The sequence below is a fragment of the Pinus tabuliformis genome, chromosome 4_2 (assembly GCF_031772625.1).
Source record: "Pinus tabuliformis cultivar Carrire ecotype Pingquan chromosome 4_2, CPIR1, whole genome shotgun sequence".
NCBI lineage: Eukaryota > Viridiplantae > Streptophyta > Pinopsida > Pinales > Pinaceae > Pinus > Pinus tabuliformis.
In genome coordinates this window covers 663,250,834-663,277,384 of record NC_142304.1, presented here as the reverse complement: position 1 = coordinate 663,277,384, position 26,551 = coordinate 663,250,834, and the positions used below count along the sequence as shown (strand labels likewise).

Here is a 26,551-nt window from a genome sequence, read left to right as displayed (position 1 = left end):
TTTTATTTTTTTAAATAAAAACAAAATAATTAAAAAAATAAAAACCAAACAGGAAAAAAAAACACACATAAAATTTACCAAAATATTAAAAAACAAAACCAAAAACAAAAATAAGGAAAACAATAAAAAAACTTCATAGAAAACACCAACATAAAATAATTAAAAAAAAAAAACAAAAACACAACCATAAATTAAAAAAAAACGCAACAATAAATTAAAAAGAAAAGAAAAACATTAAACAGAAAATAATAATTAAAAAAGAAAACAACAAACAAACAAAAATATAAAACAACGAAATTTAGGCATAAAAATACAAAACATACATAAAACAAAACCTAAATCTATTAAGGTTAAGAACCCACGTTACAAAATTAAAATAAAAACGTAACAAATAAATCAAGCCACACATGTAAGAACTACCAGGCATAAGAATCAAAGAAAAAAATAAAAGTTAAAAAAAGAAGGGCCAAGGCTCGAGAATAACAACAAACAAAGTGGTATGATGCGCTGGTTGGGGCCAAATCAAAAGCCTCGAATCCAATTTTTTCGTTTCACTTCGCTTTGATTTTAAAATCTGCAAATAAAATGATTTGTACATGCTGGAGCCTTCGCGTTATTTTTATGGCAACGAACGAAACCAGGCCTCGAACCACGGGGCAGAGCTGGTTTCTTGGCTGTACAGTAAGGCAAGGTGGAGCTGGAGGAAATGAGGCGGTAAAAATCATTTTATGGTGACGAGTAGAACCGCCTGGGACCTGAGCAAGACTACCACGGCAAAAGGAGTTACCTGGGGCACCAGTGTTTTGGAGCTTCAGGCTATGGCGAATGTCACGACGCTTTTGGTGGAGAGTCGACCCTGGATTGACAGAGAGCAGGCCGAGCTATATCTGACTTTTTTTCATCTGATTTCGCCGAGGGAATTGAAAGAATGGACTGAGACTATATGTATACTAGGTTTTTTCAGAAATGACTCTGCATATGAGCAATACACATGGCACCTTCCTTTGGACCCGGAAACCTATTCTGTTTTTATTGAAGAGGAAAGATTGGTGAATTCCACAAAACCCCTCAAAATCGATGACGTATTGAGAAATTAGTCTCGAGAAAATCAAGAAAATGCGGGGAAATATTGTTGAAATAACTTGGCAGGTTGATCTTAAAATCAGGTTGTTTAGATTATGGCCGAGGATCCATAGAAATTGCCCATGCTATAGTCGCAAAGATCTGTACAAACTTATGAAACAAAAAAAACAAAAGGAAAGGAATTCACAGAATTCGAACCCTAGACTTGAGAAAGGCTCTCGGAAGATCCGGAAAGAATAAATGCGTGTTTAAATTGCATGCGCAGAGGATCCGAGAAAAAGGGTGCGATCCGCTTTTGGTCAAAATAGGGGAAATTCAGAAACTAACGGATTTGCAAGACTGCTGGTAGCGTCCAAGGTCTCGAGGTCAATTCCTTGTGAGAGCTTCTAATTTGCTTAAATTTCGAACACTTTTTGTGGTTGTGAAACCCTGTGACTCCTCGTAATATCACAATCCTCCCTTCCAGTGGTGGTGCGCTTGCTTGGCGCACAGCCTGCCATATGAAACAACGCGTTGCCTTATCATAAAAAGAAATGGAGTTTGAAAATTTTAGCATCTTTCTCGTCTTCATCATCTAGATGGGTTTGACTGCTCCGCATTACTCTGTTGCATGCCACATTTCTACTTCCACTATTTTAATTTGTGTAAATAAGATCATGAGTTAGAATTGAAATTAAATTGTGCAGTGGACTTTTATAATTTAACACTTTGCTTTGACGGTTAGAGAGGTGGATTGTGGTTGCCGAAATAATTGGTCCAATTATAGCTGGTGCGTGGCTCTTAGTTGTGATTTGAAATTTTTAAATTAAAATGAAATATTGTTACATTGTTTCATATGTCTAACTTATGGTGTAATGGTAAGATAGTGGGGTTCTAGAATAATGGTTAAAGTTTGAGTTTTGTAAGATCCATTATGTAAGGCCTTCGCAAACTTGGGCGGTTGGGCGATCGTGCACGGACGTGGGCGGGCGTGCGGGCGGGCGCCCGGGCGCACTGAACGGGCGACTTGCGACGATAGTGCAACGGACCTACGACAGAAAAGCGACGATAGTGTGACGAAAGGTGAACACTTAGAATTCGACTAAGTGTTGGAACACACACTTATACCATGACTTAAGCAGCTACAAGCCGACTTGTGAAGGAGTGTTGTGGGCATAAGTTAATGGATGTATGGGGGTCGGCCATGGGGCTGCACACCCCTTCATAAGCCTACGTTAGAATGGGTATAAGTACATGAACTTGGAGCTCATTTGTAACATCATCGAACTTGCTCTTCTACGCATTGGACAAGGGGTAAAAAGGGCGCAGAAATAGTTGGAATGCGCATAGCTCATGCGCTCCAAGGTGTAAGTGCGCAGTTTTACCGGAAGTCATTCGTAGGTCGATCGGAGTGGGTTTGAGGTGGAATCGTGCAGAATCTAAGGGGGAGTCTTAGGTGTCTCGGGTGAGCACCCTCCTACCGTGTAGGTTGGCATTGATGTTGTAAAAGGCTGTTCTATGCCTTGATTGTAAAATTTATTCTAAGTATAGACTTGGAGTTTTGCCAAGTATACTTGATGATGTATTATTGAAGAAACTGTTATAATATATTGTTGGGCAGACTGTTCGGGAGTTGCCCCTCCCTTTATACTTGTTTGCAATTGTTGATGTTCTTGGTTAATTGCATATGGATAATGAATGAGTATGGGCTTCATTAAGTATAAAGGATAAGTGCATTTTACTTGGTTGCGAAAAACAAACTATGTAAGGACAAGTGAATTAGGCGTAGTCCACGAAGGTGAGTATTGGTGAAAAGAAAGCGTTCGGTGGTGCCGCACCTCGCTATAAGCGGTTGAAAGACTACCGCTAGTGTAGGGGCGTGACAGTTGGTATCAGAGCAGGTCTGAAGACTTGGAGAAGTCTTGCAGGAAGCTGGGCGAAGCAAGTGTATATACACTTGGAAACTTGACAGTTGATATTTGAGCAAGGTTGCTCGTGACAGTGACAAGGGTACTTGCAGGTGAAGGAAGTCGTTTTACACGAAGTGAAACAAGGGCCGGTTCACGATTGCAAGGAACTTGGTGAAGCTGGTAAAGGTTGGAACTGGGTGTCGTAGAGTTGGGCAGGCGGTACTACGTGCTGGTCATACGATTTGGGCATTTGTCAGATGGGCAAGTGGGACTGCGTGTGGGCAGGTATACACGGTTTGGGCGTTTGTGGACCAAACGAAGTACGAACCGGGGAAGACGAAGTACAAGGCATGGCAAGTTTGGGAGAAGGTGAAGGGAAGCTCTTGCTTACCTTATACAGGTTGAAGAGGTTGAAGGAAGAGAATCCCCGGATCCGAAATAAGCTTGAAGTCTTGGAAAAGAATGTTGAAGGAGAGCTTCTTCAACTTGGTTGGACAATGGAGCAAGGTAAAGTTGCAGATTGTGCTATCAAGGAAGAGGAAGTGATGATGATTGAAGATGTTGCAGACATGACCATGATGGAGGATGAACTTGAGATTGATCAAGTTGGACCAGAATCGTGCAATTTGCCAGCATGGATGGATGAGGATACTCATATGGAGGAACCTCATGACAATGATGATGAAGTAAGTATTGATACTTGTGTTTCATTTGGGCATTTGGGAGATGGACCATGTGCAGGGAAGGGCAAAGCCAGTTTACCTATGCTAGGGAGGACCTTACCATGGATGTCTATGATGAGACCTTGTATGGAGAAGCAAGGATTGTTGATTGTTGCAGGGCTTGTTGGGGTTGTTTGTGACCTTATGGTAGAAGGTACAAAGGCCCGTGACAAGGGTGGAACTTGATGATCGTTGTGGATGATTGGGTCATTGTTTAGCCACTTTGGCTAAGTGTCCGGCATGACTCATGGACAGGTTGAGGAGGACACACATTCGATGATGCTTGGGTGGACTTCTCATGGCCAAGACCAAGAGATAGTCTTGGTGGACACTTTGGTGGAGGAGCTATGATGGAAGAGACTCGTGATGATGATGATATGGTTGGGTGACCGAGTTCACTAAACCGAAGATTGAAAACTTGGATGAGGATGACCGATGGTTGTGTTGAGTCTACTTGGTTGGACTACATGGACAACTTAGTCATGAACATCAGGTTGGAGGCATGGAGCATGGCAGTCTTATGCAAGGACATTATGTGAGAGCACTTGTAGAGGTGTCATGGACATCCAATGAGGAGTGCCAAGGCAGGGATGTTGTGCAGAAGGATTTGCTGGTGTGACATGGAGACTTATTACTTATGAGCCTATGGAGAGGTTGTACACTCTTGTGCAACAAGACCATGGACTTGGATGGAGTTGTGAGCAGACTATGGAGCATTCCTACTACATGGAGAGCTGAGACATCTTGCAGGGACCTTTGGGCCGAGACTTGTATGCTTGCTAGAGTGTTGGTTGGGGATGAATTATGGAGCTCATGATGACATGAGTTTGTTGTGACTTTGGGGGACTTCATACATGGTGGACTTAGAAGATCTGATGCATTGAGGAGCGGAGGTCAGAGACTTTGATGCAGTATGGGATGCATACTTTCAAAGTACATGTATGGGCATGGCTTGAAAGAGTGACTTGATGTGGAGGATCGATATGACACACTTTGAACTGATGGAGTTACGATGATGATGATGCCTTGGTGGCAACACTTGGGGCATGAGTTGAGCCGAGACTCAACTACCTTTTGACACATGGGAGCTGATTGATCTATGATCATGGGCAGCACATGGATAGATGAGGCAGGTGTATACTTGTTTCTATGGAGATTTGAGGGTTGACACATTGCAAATGTGATGGAGGTAGTTTCATGGACTTGGATGTGGCATACCGAGAGTTGGAGTTTGATGAGATGGTCTCTTCATATGGAGGAGGCACACATATGGATGATGTTGGAGTAGATGTGGCTGACTTCGTGTAGCACATTGACACCAAACATCATGGATGACATGTTGCAGTTGAGATGAGGACTACTTCATGGCCCTGAGCATGGTTTACTTATATGGATGGATTCTTGATCGAGTTCAGGATGTGACAGGATGCTTTGAGGAACGACTGATGGTGGCATGAGGATGTGCATTCTCATGGTTTGGGCGTGACGGTTGGATTAGCTACCCAACTAGTTCAGACATGGGGGTTAACAGTGTGCAGAGATATGTTAGCATTGTGTTGGAGTATCATGGCAGCGGTTCACATGAGGACGACACATGATGAGGTCGACATGATATGTTGCAGTGGGCATGTAGCTTGAGATGGAGGGACCAGCCTTCCACAATGGAGCAACATGTGGAGATTGTGACATGGTGGTTGATGATCATGGATTGAGATGGCTTCCGATATATGACATATTGTCGAGATGAGATGTTGGCACATGGTTGAGGTGTGTTAGCACTTGTTGACATATCATGGGCAGTTTTGCACATGGTGGTGATAACATGATGGAGTTTGACACATTGTTGCGGCGGACATGTAGCTTGAGTTGGAGGGATCAACCTTCCATGGTGGAGAGCAGCATGGGGAGATTGTGATAGGGTGGTCAATGATCATGGACATCTAATATATGACATACATTAGTATGGAGTATCTTGGTGACAGTTGGTTGCTAAGATGAGACATGGTGGAGATGGAGTCCTACATATGTTGCCGAGATGTTTGCCATATGTGAGGGGAGTCGACATCATGGATATTGATGCTTGGAGGATGGTATGTTGTCGAGGACGACAACGATTTCAGGTGGAGGAGAATGTAAGGCCTTCGCAAACTTGGGTGGTTGGGCGATCGTGCACGGACGCGGGCAGGCGCGCGGGCGGGCGCTCGGGCGCGCTGAATGGGCGACTTGCGACGATAGTGCAACGGACCTACGACAGAAAAGCGACGATAGTGTGATGAAAGGCGAACACTTATAATTCGACTAAGTGTTGGAACACACACTTATACCATGACTTAAGCAGCTACAAGCCGACTTGTGAAGGAGCGTTGTGGGCATAAGTTAATGGATGTATGGGGGTCGGCCATGGGGCTGCACACCCCTTCATAAGCCTACGTTGGAATGGGTATAAGTACATGAACTTGGAGCTCATTTGTAACATCATCGAACTTGGTCTTCTACGCATTGGACAAGGGGTAAAAAGGGCGCAGAAATAGTTGGAATGTGCATAGCTCATGCGCTCCAAGGTGTAAGTGCGCAGTTTTATCGGAAGTCATTCGTAGGTCGATCGGAGTGCAGTTTGAGGTGGAATCGTGCAGAATCTAAGGGGGAGTCTTAGGTGTCTCGGGTGAGCACCCTCCTACCGTGTAGGTTGGCATTGATGTTGTAAAAGGCTGTTCTATGCCTTGATTGTAAAATTTATTCTAAGTATAGACTTGGAGTTTTTCCAAGTATACTTGATGATGTATTATTGAAGAAACGTATATTGTTGGGCAGACTGTTCGGGAGTTGCCCCTCCCTTTATACTTGTTTGCAATTGTTGATGTTCTTGGTTAATTGCATATGGATAATGAATGAGTATGGGCTTTATTAAGTATAAAGGATAAATGCATTTTACTTGGTTGCGAAAAACAAACTAAGTAAGGACAAGTGAATTAGGCGTAGTCCACGAAGGTGAGTGTTGGTGAAAAGAAAGCGTTCGGTGGTGCCACACCTCGCTATAAGCGGTTGAAAGACTACCGCTGGTGTAGGGGCGTGACACATTACATGGTGGATACGTATTTTTTGGAAAAAAGAGGATGTCACTTTGTAACTCACTAGCTACCATATCAATCATAAATAGTCAGCGTGATATTGTCCATGTATTTGCCACATTATTAGCCAGTCCTTTGCACAGTAAACATTTATATAGTGCACGTGGCACTCCATGGTGTTGCCACGTGGCATCCATACAGCTCATTTTTACTATTTTGCTAAAACTTCAAACATTAATAACTTTCTCATACAACATCTGTTTAAGGAAATTCAAGTGTTGTTGGAAAGAGCTTGGCGAGATCTATATGATGAGATAGGTTTTAATAACATTTGAGACAATAAAAAATAGTCAATTTTTATGGATTTTACAACATTTACACTTGGAAAAAGCATTAAATCATTAAAAAACACGTTTCTGATATGAATTTACTTTAACCTAATTTTTGAATCACTAAAATCCAATATAAAACAAATAAATTATCAATGACACACTAACGGGCAGTCCAAGGTGCACCATTCCCTGGCAGGTAAAATGTGCATTTTATTTTTATTTATCTTCTTTGAATTTGTTTTATTAGCACTATTTATGAAATTGTTGCGTATATATCGTATGAAGAGGGACTGATCACCTCTCTCCTTCGATAATCTTACATTTTATTGCAGATTAGTGCTAAGTTTTTGTAGGTTCCAGGAAGATCAAAGAATACCAATTTATGCACAAGTGATTTTCAAAGACCAATCTATTTTTCAAAAAGGAACACGAAGAAGTCAAGTCCATTTCAAATCACGTCCATAATACCATTGCTACTCATTCATTTTCCTCTTTCTAAGCTTACAGTCCATCCATCAATATCCATCTTCCTAGAGCATAACTTCAAATCATTTTTCCTTTGCAAGTTTCACACTTTCTTGCATCACTTACATTTCATTTCTAACCCATGAATAAAGTCATTCAGCGCACTTACAATGTTGAGTTACCTTATTTTCCTTTTCCTTTTGTAAAATAAAACCTGCTTCATAAATGAAAATTTTCCATCTATGGTCCTTCAAAATCATTATTTCATACTTGTGTTAGATGATGGAAGATTCATGAAGGGCTTTCTTCTAGCAAGTCTTGACCCATCGACATCAACAGATCATCTGGGTTTCAGACTAGAGGTATTTTTAGTACCTTGAGGCTTACATGCCTTAATGGCAAGTTCTCTCGCCAATGAACATTGGGAATACATCAATGTACCATGTTTTTCGTATCTTTTAGGTGACTCGACTTCAACTCCTTTATTCGTACCTAGTAAGATGTACTTGGGCATCTTGACTCTCATTGACATTAATGGTGAGTAGTCTCGTGTTGGTTAACGACATTCATTAATGGTCGGTAATCCAACAATTTCTTTCTATGTTTGACATCAACAAAATTTATTCACATAGAAAAGAATTATGCCATGATGCGGATATGTATGAAGACTATATGATTTCAATAGCCTATAGCAGATTTTATTTTCAGAGATCAGTTGTAGCAACATTAGTTCCAACAATAAAAAGGCATAAATATTCCACTTTTCAGTTCTTCATCCACTATTCATGGAACCAAAAGAAGAGGAAGCACATCAGATTCATTCACTTTACATTCATGATCCAGAAGCAACATACACACTCTTCTCACGGATGCATTGCTTATTCACTTTTCATGTAGGTGAAGGTATGTTCTTTTCTAGCTTTTTACCATATAATTCCTTCAATACTGAAATTATGATTTTTGGAAAGTGCTTCACCCTATTCCCTTTCTCATTTCATAAAAACTAAAAATACCTTCAGTTGGGGGGGGGAAATACCAATTCATGTTCATACCTCATGTTCACATTTCACAATGCATATTACATTCATAATTCGTCATCACCATTTATATATCACATGCCACCTTAACCAACATACTTTTCCAAACAACTACTATTGCATTATGATTCAAAACGTTACATGTTTTGCAAATGATGATCATAGAATGAATGGTTGATTAAATGTTTTCAAATCCTTTTGATGTAACGCAAAATAACAAACGTATTGTTACACAAGAACCAATACTAATAAAAGTTGGTTGTCACACAAGAACCAACCAAAATAATATGTTGCAATCAAATGTTTTTCAAAAAGAACACTTTGCAAAAAGAACAAATTTGTGAAATGATTATGCAAAGTTAAAAATCGATATCAGCGAAAGTTCATATAAAAGCAAGACAATTCAAAAGATCAAATCACAATTAAAGTAAATCAATGCAATAGATTGCATGAGGACATGCAATAACTCTAGTTGGGGGGTATGTTGGGCCTCCAAAATGTCTTCAAAATGTCATATACTTTCACCTTCATTCTCACTTTATTGCCTCATTTCACCACCTTGTCATCACATAACCCTATGTTCCCATTACCATATGGGTTCATATTTGTTTTTTCCAAAAATTATTAATCTCAAGTATTTAAAGTGGATTTAAGATTAAAAGTTAGAAAAATAACATGTATTTGCTTATACCTAAAGGTGGAATGAGTTTGGTGACATGTGTAGGTGATTTGGAAGGTTCTAGTACACTCTTATGTGGCCTCCAAGACTCAAATTCGAATTCTCTTGAAGATTTGAAGGATATTTGGGATAGGGGTCAAGCATATCTCTTGGAGAAAAATCATGGATAAAGGAATATGCGTCCAATATTGGTTGTAACCATATGAAGAATTTGTGGATCTAAGAAGGATTAGAGATCTCCATTAATGAGTTAGTTGCTTATGTTTTTGTATAAATAGGAGTACCTCATCCATTCCAAGGGAGGACTCTTGGAGCATGTATCCAACTTATGATGGAATAGAATAAAGCTTCATTTTAAATAGATTTCTATTCTATAGTTTTAGATATAAATTGTCTTAATGTAGTATATGGAATAGTTTGTCACTTTGTTCTTAAGAGAATTGAGCTCACTCTAAAAGGATCAAAGAAACATTTTATTTCATTATAGATTTTATTTTCATTTAATTACTTATAAATTTGAATATTTTTCATTATTAATGAATGAATTTTAGTTTAAATATTATCAACATATGAGGGGACAACCAAGAGTCTAAGTTAGGCTCTCCTTCTATTTGGTCTGAACAATAATTAAAGTTCATTTCCTTTTCTTTATTTCAAGTTATTTTTGATTTTATGATTTGATGCAATGGTAATGTTGTTGGAATAGAATTGTGAGGAAGGACAACCAGTACTTCCTAAGTCAGGAACCTCTTCTCTCGCTTTCTATACATCATATATTGTTGCTCTTTACTTTCTCTTCTTGAGGACAGTACTGTGGGGAATGATAACCAGGACCTCCCGAATTAGGAGCCTCTTCCTTCACTTACTGCATTTTGAATAAGAGACTTTTTAGTTTTCTTAGCTTAGAGTTATTTGCCTACTCTTGCATATATTTTGCTGGCATCATCATAAGCTTACGAGTATCCCTGGTTGATAATTCAATGAAAAGCAATTTAAGCAATTGAATTTCCCAACAAAGTTCCTAACTTGTATAAAGCAGCTAAACAAAATATCCTTGAGAGATACATAGAAGCATTCCTTGGACATTTATCATATGCTTTAAGATATAAAAAAACCAAAGTCTTTGGATGAGGCCAAAATCCTAGCTATTGAAATATAGCATAATCTAAGAACATCCAATGTTGATTCACTTGATTAACAAATGGACAGAATTGAACACAAACCTAAGATTAGTGATTAGGTGGGCCCTACCTTGCAATACGTTTCCCAAAAATTTGATAAAGTTACTTTTGAGCTAATGCAAGGACAAACGACTATGATGAACCAATGAAAAAGGAAGGGGATCCCATCAAAATTTCCCTCCTAAACCACAATTCAACAAAGAATGACCTCCCAAGGAGAATTATTTCGTTGGAAGCAATGTTTCACATCAAGGTGTACCAAATACTCTTGCTCCAATCAATATGGTTGACCAAGAAGGTATTTTTTGGTGTCAATCATGTAATGGATTTCATACCCAAGAGGATTTTCCTTACAATCAAGTGGAAGAGGAGGAAACCCCAAAGTAGCTTAACATTCTTTATGATAATGCTCATTTTAACACCTTTCTTGGAGAATCCTATTTCTCTCAACAACAACATGAAGAAAACAAAGAATAAATCACTAGTGATCATGCTGATCCAATCATGGTTGTTTAGGAGCGAAGAAGGTTAAAAAAGTTTGCATTATTCTAGAAGAAACAATGACTAAAACCAAGTAAGTACTAATAGAAATATTTCCATTAAAAAGAGTGGTAGGCCACCCCTACCTCCTAAGAACATCCCAAAACCCAATACACATAGTCCTAATATGTCATTGGATGTTGACTTAGGAAGTTTTTTGGAAAGGATGAATGTGTAAGTACCCCTTTTGGAGTTGGCCATGCTTGAACCCCAAAGAGGGCAAGTAAATAAAAAATTCAACCTTGAAAAGGAGCCTAAGGATCCTCCAATGATTCTCCGAAACATGTATAATGATACCAAGAATGGAGGGCATGCACCTTTCTTAATATCCCTAGAGATATACAATTTGATTTTATACAAATATATGCTTGAATCCACTACTTATGCCAATGTAATGCATTTTAGAGTCATGAATTAGTTGGAAATAGAAATCACTAGGCCATATAAGAATGTGTGTAGATTTGACTCAAAGTTTATCTTAGTGCATGGCTTGATAAAATATGTTAAGGTATCTCTGGCTACTAACACACATATCTCAATGTTGATGGATATTGTGGTCATAGATGTGATAGATTCCTAGGGAATGCTCTTGTGTAGGAAATGGGGAACCTCTAGTGGTGAAAATTTACAAATGGATTTATCGTATGCTACTATACCTATTATAGATGGGGGAACATTCATCCTATATAGAGAACTCCACATCTGTGAGCATGTGGAAGATACGGAACCATTTCCCTTTCCCCCACCTGTTGAAAAAGTCAAGGAATTACATGGGAAGAAAAAACACTTTGAGCCAAGAGTTCATGAAAGGCCTAAAGAGGTTGGATCATCATATAGGAATTTTTTCCAAGTTAAGAGTACTCATGTAAGAAATAATAAAAAAGATGAAATTCCAAAATAAGAAGGAAAAATGGGTTCAAAGCCAATGTAAATATTTTCAAGTTGGTAATTTGGTCCTTGTCGGAAACAACCTCCTTCCATTTAGGATCCATGGAAAAGTAGGAATTTGATATCTCTATATCACTAAACTTAATGTTAACCCCTACCTTCCCCAATGGGAGGTAATTACCTTACTTTGTTCAATGGAATCTGATGCATTTTAGATAAGTAGTTGCATTACATTTGTGTGTTGCATTAATGTGTGAATATCCTACTTATTCATTTTTCATGATATTATGTTGCATTATAGATTAGATTTCATTTAGCTAACCTTTTTATTTTCAATATATATTTATTATATCATATAAACACAAGGGTGAAAAATGAAACCATGTACAAATGCTATCAAACAAGTTGATTTGAGTGTGCATGTAACATGTATATGAGCCTAGGGATTTCTGGGGTTCTCATGAACTCCCCTGTTCACACATATGGATCATGTGCTCTATGGTGAGCACATGTCCCCAAGTTGGAGCCAAATGTTAGCCACCAAAAGTAGGTAACACTAAAAGATAAATTCTTTCTCCTATCTTGGATATCCAACTAGCTAACATCCCTATGCATTGCCCTGTTATGATGATATGCCATATCCCTCTTCCATTTGCATGAGTCATACAAGTCTCACCATCCAACATTGATCTTGAATGAAGGTGGGTTACCACTCAACGTGTACTTTAACCATTTTGCAATCAAGTTCTTTTACTTATTGTTTTGGGAATTCAAACATGAATAAAGGGGTGATTTGGATGATTGAATGATCTTGAATGAATCATTTTTCTTTCACCTTACCAAGGAGGTTAATCTTAAGCCCTAGTCCAATGGGTCCTCCTCTAAGGCCTTAGGGTAATAAGAGGGGCATTACTTGGGAAAATTGGTTTAAATTAGTGTGTCCATAACCATTCCGTGCTTAACACCTTTTATCGTTCCCTTGATATCACATCTATCCTTTAGGATAATTATCATTGGTTCATTGGGATTTGGAACTCATACATCCACATCATTGAGTTTGGTCTAGAAAATCTTTTCCTTGGAGGTTTATGCAGCTACAAGAAAGATAAAAGCATAAGATGACCTTAAGAAAAAAAAAATAAATGTGAAAATGTGAAATATAGTTGGGACATAATTAACACGTGGTGAAAGGCCTAGGATGAGCTATACCCAACTCATTAGCCATCACCTAATTCCTAAACACTAGATGCTACATCTTATCATAAGGAACCCTTGCATGTCCCAACCATGATGGGTGATAAATTGACTCATCCTTAAAGGGTAAATAAATGTTGTATCATAAAAATCAAGCTTAGACACCTAAGCTACACTCAATATAAAAGCATTATAAAAAAGAAGTAAAACACATGCTAGAGGGGTGGTAAATGTAGGCTGAGGAAAAATGGAACTTGTGCCCCCATGCTTTCTCCCTCCATTCCATATATACACCTAGGATCTCGACCTCCATTAGTTGGTCCCATGGCCATGGCACTTAGCCATTAAGTCTCCCCCTCCATTGTCATTATTATCACTAAAACATATGAATTGAAGAGTTGAATTTGGAAATGTCACTCCCATATGGGCCGGGAGCACCTAATAGGGCTGATTACATGGCCACCTCTAACAAGGTAGGGAACACTTTTATGGGGCTTGGTCTAGTTAGATATTTGAAGGTGATCCTAATTTGAAGTCTTACTATGACCTTAACAGTTAATTATGTTACGCTATGATGCATCTATAGTCATTGTCTCTAATGATTAGGTGCTTTCACTCGAGTTTGAGATGATTTTTCTAGGTGGTTCTTCAAAAAGGAATAGAGTCCAAGAGGGAATAGGCAATCCATGTTTAGTCTACATTATGACTAAGTTGTACCACACCTCTGAAGAGAAGTGATGACCTTGAAGATGCAATGTTTCCTTTCCAAAAAAAACATTCTAAACTTTGATGATCCTGACAGTTAATTGACACCTTAAAACACCCTCAAATGCTAAAAAAACTTAGCTCACTTTGCTTAGCAATGGGGATTCTTAATGATGTACTTAGAAAACCCAACATGCCCCTAGGTTCGCCTTGACATTCTTTGATGGACATACCTTGATCCGTATTCTAGATGATGATGATCCTCACTAGGATGATTAGGAAGGGCTTGTACTACCTCAGAGAGCCCCAATGTTGGAGAGAGAGTGCACCATGTTGTCTTGATGACACCCATGGAGATGACACATGCACCTGGATATGGATTTTGGACACATGGAAATGCTTTGAGGCTTGATTTGAGGATCCTTCCTCAACTTATGGTTGATCATAATGGTTGGATATGAATCTAGCCTTTATATTGCACTTCTGGAGCCTTATTATCCATAAAAGGGCATGGCATCATGTTTAGAGAGGGATTTTAGCTCACGCATGCGGGAAACTAGTGTTTTATTTTGTTTTATTAAGCTATTAGGTTGGATTGTAACCCTTCATGATTACTCACAATCAAACTTGTTATAGGACTTCTAGTTGGATTGTTGGATGTGATAGACCTCATACAAAATGATGATCACTCCATTCTTATTGTTCATCATCACTTGTGAATTTTAGCCTCATTTAGGGATCTTGACTTAGCCTTGTTGTACCTCGCTACTTGTGGAGATGTGATTTTTTTGGAGATATTACTATTAGAGAATAATTTATGTCTTGGAGAAGTCTTTTTGGGATTTAAGGAAGGAAATTTCTTGGAAAATTGGCAAGTGTTACAGCATATTTTTTTTTAATGGTTTTTCATGTGATGAATGTATGCTAGGGTTATTCTATTGTACCATGTATAAATACATATTTTTTTTGGAAAATATTGGTTGATCATTGCATGTTAAATTTATTTTCCTTGAATTCCATAGAAGACCTCCTAGAGAGATTTCTTCTACTTAATTTCTCCTCTCATAAAAAAATAGTTAGGGTTTGTCAAATGAAAACTAGGGTTTCCCCCCTTACTCCAAGCATATATTTGATGTCTCTTAAATTTATCTCTAAATACTATATCACCCAAATAGGGAAAGGCAATAGGAATCCTTGTGGTGGTAAAAATTCATAATTTTTTTAATCTTTTCTTCTTATCTATTTTTCTAATCCCTTTAAGGTGAGCCACTAAGGCTAGGGTATATGGCTGAATTCAACTAAGGACTTTACTATAGAGACGTTGATACTTTTGTAGCATGATCTCACCTTGAATTATCCTTTAGAACTCAAAATATAGCTCTTTTCATGGTGGAATTTTCACTAATAGGGTTGATGTCATCTAGTATAGGCAATTGTACCCTAGTTAAACCCTAATCTTAATTAAGGCTTCAACTTGGGGTTTGATTTGAATGTTTTCCATCTCATTTTGTTGATTTCAACATTAGCAAACATTTTCTTTGTTCTTGCATGCCTAAATACTCCTTTATTGAGCTATATATTGAAACCCTAGGTGTTATGTAACTTTCTAAGGATTTGTTTATGGTATATTGTTCATATACATAGAGAATTGTGCCTTTATCCATTCAAGAATAACCTTTTTTAGCCTTTTATATATATCACCTTGAACCATTTGACTTTAAAAAACATTTAGGTGAATATTGGGAAGCCTCCCATGTGGTGAAATTCCAATAAAGAGTAGGAGGGGGATTACTGAGGTGATAGTGGACATCCACCTCATTATTGCATCTTGGTATGGATCTTGCCTTGTGAGGCCTCTCACAAGGCCTACTATATTTTAAGGCAACAATGGTCTAAAGAATTTATAGACAACAAATTTTAAATGTAAGAAAAATAAGGTGTCTAAAATTTCTAGCTAAATATTACTTTGAAATCAAGCACATAAATGGAGGTTTTAACCCTGTACATAAATTACCTGCAAACAAATTCTTAAAAAAACATAAAATATACATTGGCAAGAACATAAAATATACATAGCTATTTTTCCTTTGGAACCCTAAACTGGGAACTAGATTGATTTTTCATTATATTCCTTTTAATGTTATAATACATTATATACATGTCGAAGCATTCATAAATGCCCAATCTATTAACCCTGGATTAGTAAATAATTCTATTTCCCTTAACTAGATCTACAAAATACCATGGGAAAAACCATGCACAAAACCATGTGCAAAATCATGGGTGGGTCCACCCACCATCCTTGGGTCCACAAAACCATCCTTGGGTCTTCCCATTCATTATTTATTTCTTCTCTCCAGGGTGTTGCCTCAAACCCCATGCAGGTGGCCTACCACCCCCTTGCAAACACCCCAGCAAGGGGGCTACTGTCCATGCTGTTAACATCACAAAATTGATCATCTAGCCTAATTTACTAGATGGATCGAAGTACACCATGTAAAGCCAATTTTACCATAGTAAAATTGTTTTCACTGTGAGAAATTACTTAATAAATCACCTTTGTTAAGTAATTTATAATTAAACCCATGAAGAATAAATAAATAAATCACTATTATTTGATTTTCTTCTAGGAATAATTAATTAAACCATTGTTCAATTATTATTGCTTGTCATATTTGACCCAATCATGAAAAATAAATAGGTAAATCATTAATTATCTTATTTTTCTCTAAGAATAATTAATTAATCACTAATTAATTATTATTCTTTGTCAAATTTGACTAAATCCATTAGGAATAATTAAATAAATCATTATTTGTTTATTATTCCTTAACCAATTTCTTGAGATGATAAATAAATCATTTATTTATTTATTATTTCTAAATAAAAGTTTAAATACTTTTTCCCTCCTTACCAAATATAATAAAATATTCCAAGTGGTTATTCCAAGAATAGGATTAATAATATTTTATTATTTCTCATTATTCGAGAATAACTCAATATTTTGTTATAAATAGAAGGGTTTTTCATTGATTATTCACTTTTTATTATTTTCATTGTTGCACTCATTGTTGTAACTCTGATTATTTTCATTGTCACAAACCATATTTTTGTTGGGTTTACACATTATAGAGGAGAGAGACTCTACACAAGCTGAAGACATTTGAGGATAGCCAAGAACCCATCCCATAGAGGGGGACTGGTAACATTTATTTGTTCCCTTCATAGGTGTTATAATAAAACTATTCTTTGTATATCTGGTTTCCATTGGATGATTGGAGTTATTACTATTTCTTTTTGTTGTTTAACTATGATTGTGGCATAGATCAGAATTTTGGTAGGTTTTGTTTCTATCAGTTGTTGTAGATCTACAATGTTTAACAACCATTTATATTATTGAGATTGTTTGTCATCCACAATCTTAAGTGGGTTCTTTTCGTACATCTTTGAGAAGAAAACACTACAACAAAATTGGCGACTCCATTGGTTTTATACTTCAGATCCAGAAACCTGGGTGACCTTCAGTTTTTAGCTTAGGGTTTCTTCTTTTTTAGACTCTTAATGTTTCCTAGCTTTTTAACCCTAGATCTGTTAAATTTTTGACTTCCGCAAGTTTTTTGGTCTTTTCCGCAGGTCACATGAACCAGTCGCGATAGAGGCAACCGTTTTTTCCGAGATTTGCCAACCGGGGATCATGGTGTAGAAATCACATTTTTCAGCCCAAAAAGTGCGATTTGGAGGCCAGAGCGCACCTTTCAGCCCAAAAAGTGTGATCTCACTTGAAAACAGGTCAGTACCTGCGATTTTAGGGTTTTCGGGTTTTTATCAGATCTGTTTATGGGTTTTGTCGAGAGCTATCTACTGGGTTGTTTGACCTCTGTCTCATCTCGCTTAGGCCTTGATATACTATGATTTACTCGTCAAAGTGGAATTTATCCCCCCTAGGGCTTCTAGTACGCTTCCACTTTTATAGGAGGATTTTAGTTAAGTGAGTAGTTTGAGTTTCTGCAACACTTTCAACCATATTTTCCAGATCTGTACCCTTTTGTTTCAGATCTATAAAGATAGGTTGTCACCATCCATAGTTTCATATTAAACTTGTTTGGTGATTGGCCTTAGGGTCCTATCGGTTGCCCTGGGTGTTTCACCCACCTCCCTATCTTTTTGCAACGATCTTCCTCTCTGGTTTTTTGTTGTTGCTGCACCACTTTCCAGCAACCTAGTGTCATTTGATCCCAGTGACACCGTCAATTAGATATCTTGATCTTTTTAGTGCGTTTCTGAGTCAATTTCGCCACCAACCAGCACAGTGTTTGCAAACCCAGTTTGGGTGGGGTTTAGTTAATTGCTTTTCTGTTCATTTTCTGTTGCTAATTTCAGTTTATTTTCAGCAAGCTTTTTTATTTTTTCTACAAACATGATCTGGGCTTAATCAATACATACACTTGCACACACAACCACACCTTAAGCGAAGGGCCCTTGGTTTACACCGCCAAGCCAAGACTTAACATAATAAGTTTATCTCCCCTCATCAAGACAAAGGCATATTATTGATCTCCATTTCCATGCCACGTGTGTCTTACCACCATTGTGCCACCAAGGCATTTGTCGTGGAGACTATTAGGCCTTCACCCCCAGTTTCTGCTTGGGCATATTACCCCTCCCTCTCCAGTTTGAGTTCATAGCCCTCCGAGTCCACATACCAACTCTTCTCCTAGTTCATCTGATTCCTCATCTGATTACGAGCCTCCTTCACTACATATCGTCACCATGTCTGGACCCACAGCCGGTGCAGGAACCCAACCTGGTGTTGGATCCAGTTCTATCCCGGTAGTCACATCAAGCAGAATTGTCTCAGGAACTGTTCTGACATCCCCCATGCTCCCTTTTATGGCTGGGTTAAGTCTACTAGATTTTAGCCAGTTGATAAACAACCTCATACACCACGATGCTGGTGGCCTGTTATGCCGACTAAGCTTCCCTCAGACATCCCTAAGTTTGAGGGTAATTATGGAGAGGATCCTTCCAACCATGTCCGATCCTTCCACATGTGGTGTTCGTCCAACTCCATTACTGATGACTCCATTCGTCTTCGGCTATTCCAACGCACGCTCACTGGAGATGCTGCAAAATGGTATGTAGACCAGCCCGCTGCATCTCATTCTGTTTTCACGATGCTTGCTAAAGCATTCCTTTCATATTTACAATTACCTCTCCGATACGACACTGGTACGGAGCTATTGACCTCATTCCATCAGTCCTCCGCCACTTGCCTTTCCGACCATGTTCAAGAGTGGCGTCGAAGGAGGAGCACATGCCATGCCCTGCCCTTCGAAGGCCATGTCTATCTAGATTGGTCTCTTAGGAGCCTTTTAGCACCCATTGGAAAGGATGTCGTGTCCCACTTTCCTCAGACCTAGGAAGAAGCTCTCCAATCCGCTCTATGATATGAATTAATTTATGCACAATTTGGTTATGTCTATATAGTCATTACAGACCTCCCTTGTCCTGGAAGTTCCAATGCACTAGGGAATCTCACGCCGTTGATGGTATCATTGGAACCCTTTCACATCCTTCGCCATATACTCAGCAAAGTTATGGCTATCTGCAAGGGGCACCAATTCCTCTAACACTCATTTCCCTCCTGCTAGAAACATGTTTTCAGGACCCCAACCTATCTACCAAACTGTTGCTCCTCATTATGCACAACTGAGTGCTTTAGCCCCTCAAGCATTAGCATCACAACCTCCCATGTATCCTCGGCCCCAGAAACCACCTCCCCCTCAATGTCAAGTTTTTGCACAGCAGAGTGCGACCAATCCCCAAAATTCGAAGAAAAAGAATAAGGGTACGGGTAACAAGGGTAACCAGGGTAATCAAGGTAATCAACCTAGTGAACCCCAAGGGAACCGGCCTAACACCAATGACCAGCAACAGGGCAGCTAGCCCAAGCAGAACAAGGCTATTCATACAAAGAAGCCTTGTGCATGTTGTGTTGTACATGGCCATTATACACATGAGTGTCCTCTCTTACCCCAGATGCTCCAAATGTGGGAAGATCAAGTAGCTTCTGGAGGTCAACAATCGCCTCAAAACCCTGTGCCATCTCAGCCGGTAGTGCTTACAAATCCTTTCCCTCGGAAAGGATTTATTTGCTGCTCAACCTCAACCAGGTCAAGCAACCCATCCCCCCCAACCTTCTGGTCTTGGTGACTACTAGATCCTTATGATGAATTATGATGAGGTTAACCCCTCTGATATCAACCTAAAAACTCAGTTGCGTTAATATGACAAGCCATCAACTTCATCTGCTACTAAGTCCAAAACCAAAGCATCTACTAAGCCTCTTACAACACCAAATGGTCCGTTATAGATCCCTCAACCCAAAGTTGAGATAATTCCCAAGATCCTCAAGGGATTATTACACTGTAATGCGGCTTCTAACCAAGCTGCCCATACATACAGTATAGTAGACCACTTGGCACAATCACATGCTGCCATGTCGATGCTGGAAGTCCTCTAGTCATGCCCATCTCAAAAGAAATCTCTACTAACTGACTTGGGTGCAGTAGATCCTTTTGATGATCGTTTGATTTTCTTCCCTGTTGATACATCAGAACATCCCCCATTGCCTCCATCTGTTTCTTTCTAGATACCAGTTAGAGTATATAATTCCATAATCTCTCGATGCATTATTGACGAAGGTGCATCCACCTGTGTGATGTCCACTGCCGTTTGGAAACAACTTAAGTCACCTAAGTTGTCCCCCTCCACCATCACTTTGCGTGCTTGGGACAAACACTCCTCCCATCCCCTTAGCATGTACCATAATTGTCCAGTGACCCTTGCGGGCAAGACTGTTCATGTCGACATTGAGGTTATTGATGCCCCTTTGGATTATAACATTCTCTTAGGTTGTAGTTACAATTATGCCATGTCAGCTGTCGCATATGTGATTTTCTGCAAGATGTGCTTCCCCCATGAATGGAAGATCATTACCATTGATCAGTTGACTTACTACGAGTCAGCATCCGTGACCTCCCCTGAGTCCATTATCTCTTCAATATCGGATAAGTAGTCCTCATCTCCTCTTACCGATATTTCACCTGGAGTTTATAAATATTCCTCATTGTTGGGTGCTTTCCCTGGTCCTCCCCCTCCCATATCAGAGCCTAACTCTATGAATGTTTGCATGTTACAAGTGTCACGTGCTACCCTTAATCATTCTAGTACATTCAATCCACAACCAGCTCCTCAACACCTTGTGGTTACCATCCCAGCTGATCCCTTTGGATCCACCCCCCAAGGACCTCCCCCGTTTGTGGGTGCCCCTCCTATGTTGCCACTAGGAACTGTTCCTCCAAGTCTCAACCATCCAGGAGCTATTCCACTGGGACATTACCCTGTAAGCTAATTACCTTTCTTATTTCCCCCTCTGGGAGTGTTTTGTGTCTTTTTCATGGCTTCTCTGGTCCTTCCTAACATAACTCTGGGGATCCCATTATGGTACATCGATCCCCCTACAAGCATTCCACATGGTCAGCTAAGACCTTATCATGCTTTGACCCTAGTTCAACCGGTCCCTACAGCCCATGTCGCTGCTTCAGTTCCATCAAAACCTCAACAGGAACCCACTCTTGTTGCACAAGCACCCAGACATGGGGGAAAAGCTAAGAGGAAATAACCAAAAGACAAGGCTCCCCAAGCTCCTCCAACCCCTAAGGTCCCAAAGCCGTCACCTCCGTGTGCTTTGTGTAAAGTTGTTGGGCATGCCACCAATAATTGTCCCGAGATTCCTCATCTTAAAACTTTGGTTCATGAAATTTTCCCTGAGTCAAATATCCATGAAGTCCATGTTAACTTACCGGGTCCACCCAAGAAACTCAAAACATTGTGCACAAATCACCCTTGTGCCTTGTGTGATCATCATGGTCACTATTCCCATTGTTGCCCTCATCTTGATGAATTTTGTGATTGCCTTGAAGTGCTTTGCGAATATGAGGCCACTCGTAGTAGAACCCCTACTCCTCTACCCATGGATTTTAGTACCCTAGTCAACCAGAACGGGGGAACTCTAGTCCCACTATCGTGATCCCTCCCCCCACTGTTGAGGTGACGAAAACCACAGGCCATATCCCTTACCTGTCATCATCCTTGAGTTTCTTGTAGGCAAACATTTCTGAGGTTTCTGCGCATGTTTCTATTGAACCTATTTTGACAGAATCCTAGTTCTCAGCATTCGTAGATCCTCCACGTACCAGCTCATTGTCTACCATCCAAGATGATGCGTATGTGAACTTTATTTCTCAGGTTGATGCACCAGGTAATGTCGCTACATCATTTAGTTAGTATTCCTCCCGTCTGCCCATCCTCTAGTTTGATAAGGACATCATGGAAGCTATGTCTACCCCTGATTACCCTTGCACTTAGGCAAGGGGGCATATTTTTAGAGGATTCTAAAGGTCACTTCCTTCCTAATTCTCCCAGTGCACTCTACCTCAAGAAATTTCGCTCATAGCACATCCCTTTGATTTGAATGTCTTTATTTCTTCCATGAAGTTAGGTAGATTGCATCATCTCATCCTTTGTCTTTTGCACCTTTCAGATGGATCCATCATTCACAACATATATCAGTCATGCCGACGGTGTGATTCACTTCTCTCAGAATCTAGGCTCGGTAGCCCGGGCCATTTTTACCCCCTTACATACGTTAGTCCTTTCGAACGATGTGTGCATTGGATATGCCACCAATAATCAGGCCGAATATGATGCAATGATAGGTTTTTTAGTCGATTCCTTGCTACTTGTCATGCAATTGAATGGTGTGTATTATGTGCATAACCAATTCCTATTTAGAAAATATCTATGAGTTAAGTTGTTAGTACGTGAATTTGAAACGATTACGTTCAGTCTTGTTCCTAGAGCCAAAAATAACTATGTAGATACCATTGCAAATAATATTCTAGATTGGCATTTATCACATGTATACCACATAAGACAACCATAAATCATAACACATGGCGAACCATCATCGTCATATAAAAATGCATAATCATATTATGTATCATATAAGTATTTCGAACCAATAGTTCTAAATACATCCTACATGCCCATAGCATATTACAAAAATCAAAATCAAAGGGACCCACATGTCCCTACATCTAGTCACTATTCGACGGATCACATGCCAAAGGATCTGCTCCACCTGCACGTAGATCATGTATTGCCTGACCAACCATTGCCACACGCAACATGATACCTCACCACTCTAAGGGAAGGTCGGTACACTCGTCCGTGTATTGATCGTCTAACTCATGCCATCCCCACTTTGATACTCCAGTCAAAGGTACCTCAAACCTACGATGTAGATTAGCGAGTAGCGCACTCTCGTCTGGACCTTGTCGTGATGACGATATTCCCTGATCTGCAGCCCCATGCACTGCGGCTCGTCCTGCATATCTTGCTGGTTTTACCAGTGCTATGTTCGCATACAATATATTTTACACTCAGTAGCATATACATGTGATAAAAATATGAAACGCACCATAAAAATAGAAACTTAATACTTACCATATGGTCCCCATGCTCGCCCAGGAAGAAGTGGCAAGTCAGGATCTCCCTGATAGTTCATCCCGCTATAAGGGTAATAATCAATGTAGAGGGACATCTGATCCCAATGTGCGAAAAATTCAGGTCAGAACACCTGTTCGTCCCTCTCCCCCTCTCCGTAGTAGCTGCCCCCAACAACGTATCCTGGGCTCCTGTGGGCCCCAATCTCAGATCTATACATGAGAACGGATGGTGGGTATCTTCTCAAAGAAGAATGCACACAGTACTGTACCAAAAGCGCAATCACAGTTCACCTACCTCCTACATAGACTTAACTGTTGTTTCACCGACAACAGCATCATCTGGGCACACCCATAGTAGGTCCCGACCAAAGCACTCTCAACCAGCATCATCTACCCACTAGTGATTTGGTGGAATGCCTGGCTGCCCAAGACCCGTATCATAGCTGCGGAAACAACCTGTGTCTCTAGCTTCTCTAGATCACTAATGGGGATAGTTGTGCCCTTGACATGTACATCCCGTGGATAATGGTGCTTCACAAACTCAGTAATGTTCTTCCCACGAGGCAACACCAGATGAATATCCCCCACCACTCCGAGGGGAGGTAATTCGATCAAGAAATAAATATCATGTAATGTGATCTCAATCTTTTTCCCCTGCACGACAAAGACCTCCTGGTCTGGATCCTAATAGCTCACAATTCTCGATAGCAAGGGTTCACTTACCCTCATTAATGGCTTCTCTACCAACTTGAGAACCCCATAATGATCCAATGCCCCTCGAACCCCCTTATCCCTCTGGATCTAGGATCGAAGAGTATCCAAGTCTCATTCACGCCAGTTGATTTTCAACTTTGCCATGCCTGTAAAACACCACATGTCTTGTCATCTTAGAGAAGAAAACAATGGTCTACACTGATAAGCCTATAGCCCCCACCAGGCCTGCAGACCAACCCTCTCTTTAGCCCCAAATCGTAGTTTTCTTCCCATAAAGTGAGAGCTCGCAGGTTTCCAGCTGTTTCTTGTGATCCATATCAAACTTTTAGGCCCAAAAAGTGTGATGAGACTGTGAGCAAGAGCAGGGGTCTCTCACGGAGTTGCCAGGTGCCAAAAATCATGAAATAAACCACTGAAGTTGAAGAGATGAATAAGTCCACCTACCTAAAAGTCGCAAATCCTTATTTTAACGGTCGGTTTGTCCACTATGATCTCCACAAGATTTAGGGTTTCTTCCTCCTTTCCAAATTCACCACAGCTCACTTAACAAATGAATTCAAATTGGAGGGAAAACATCCTTTCATAGAAAAATCTACAATTTTTCTATCACCCATTGCGATCAAACTGTAGGTCAGTTTTACGAATCATCAACATCATTGGAAATCTCTCATCAAGTACTATAATGAGTCTTCCTCATTTTTTGATGTTTTGACACTTCATCAGGAAGTCATTTTTCCAAGAAGGGTCACTTCACCGCCTATCAAAATCGAATCTCTTCACAAAGAGACACTTTACTTTGAGTCCCACATCCTCTTAATACGTTTCGTACCATGTGTCAATTTTCGTCATAGGTAACCATCATTTAGTCATTTTTTGATGGTCCCCACCAGGCCTAGTCTATGTGGCAGTGTCATCGAGTTACCCTTGTTCAGAGCATCTGCAATGAGTCACCCTTGAATCCATGGAGTCTGTTTCATGTCCCATTCTATCATGTCACAATATTCCATCCATATTTGGATACCATTCATCCTTTGTTGCTCATTTTGGCCTCAAGTCATACTATCTCCATCCCCTCCGGAGTTGAGTCAGTCGCTACCAGGTCAACCATGCACTTTATGCTTACTTTGGCAAGGGAAGTCACCTATTTGTCCCTCAGTCCCACATTTTCCATTATCCCTGGTGTTAGTCCATCAGTCACATTACTATTTTCCCTCATGCCTTAGTTGAGGATCCTCATTGCCTCACCTATCATGGGCCCTATTCTGTCGACAACAACTCATTTATTCCAGAAGAACAATCTAGAGGGTGGTGTATCTTAGTTCTGACTTCCATTCTTGTCTGGTGCCTTAGATCGAGCAGAGGGACTCATTATTGCCCCTTGACTTGGTTGTTTCATGTTCGTTATTCATACACTTGACGGTCTAGTGATGCAACAGATTGTACCGGTGATTCTCGGGTGTGTGTGAGATGTTTTAGACCTCATGAGGGGCTGGCCCTTCAGGTAACCCCCCACATGCCTAGATGCATTCCTATTATGCTACGGCCTCAGATGTAGTTCCGCAAAGTTGATGGGTGTGGTTCCTACTGATCACAATGTTCATAGCATGCACATCTCCTTAAGATGATCCATTCAATTTTGCAGAGCCCTTCCCTGTTCAACATGGCTTCTCCGATTGTTCTACCCTCCCTCCCACTCATTTTTTGAGGGAAGGGTCATTATATCTCATGTACTTAGATATTATTATATTCAGTCCTGACTCATTTTTTTCTAGGTGCATTATGTATATGGGATGCATTGTATCATTTTTTGGCTCTGTATGCCAGCATGTCATGTATCATTCAACATGTAGTTCACTGCTTAGTTTTATGTTTCTGGGCACACCATTATTTTTGTAATAAGTTATCTCGGCAGGTATGGGCATGCCTCCCTTGCCTCATTGAGGTCTGGTACCACAACATAAAAGGAGACTTGCATTAGTCTCGCCCCCTCTATCCCTATCTTCTTTCACTTCATCTTTATTGGTCTCTCTCTCTCTCTCTCTCTCTCTCTCTCTCTCTCTGACTCCCCTGTGTTGTCTAGTGATTGTGTCTTTACAACGTACTTCGGTCATATGTTTTTCTCCTAACACTCGTATATTGGGGGGAAATCTATTATCACCAAAAAATTGATCATCTAGCCTAATTTACTAGATGGATCAAAGAACACCATGTAAAACCAATTTTACAATAGTAAAATTGCTTTCGCTGTGAGAAATTACTTAATAAACCACCTTTGTTAAGTAATTTATAGTTAAACCCATGAAGAATAATTAAATAAATCACTATTTATTTGATTTTCTTCTAGGAATAATTAATTAAACCATTGTTCAATTATTATTCCTTGTCATATTTGACCCAATTATGAAAAATAAACAGATAAATCATTAATTATCTTATTTTTCTCTAAGAATAATTAATTAATCACTAATTAATTATTATTATT

At 39.6% G+C, this 26,551-nt stretch overlaps 1 pseudogene; it reads left to right on the top strand.

The window, feature by feature from the left end:
* Window positions 1-728: 728 nt before the first annotated feature.
* LOC149171151 (growth-regulating factor 4-like) overlaps window positions 729-26,551 on the top strand; it is a 49,106-nt pseudogene continuing 23,283 nt past the window's right edge.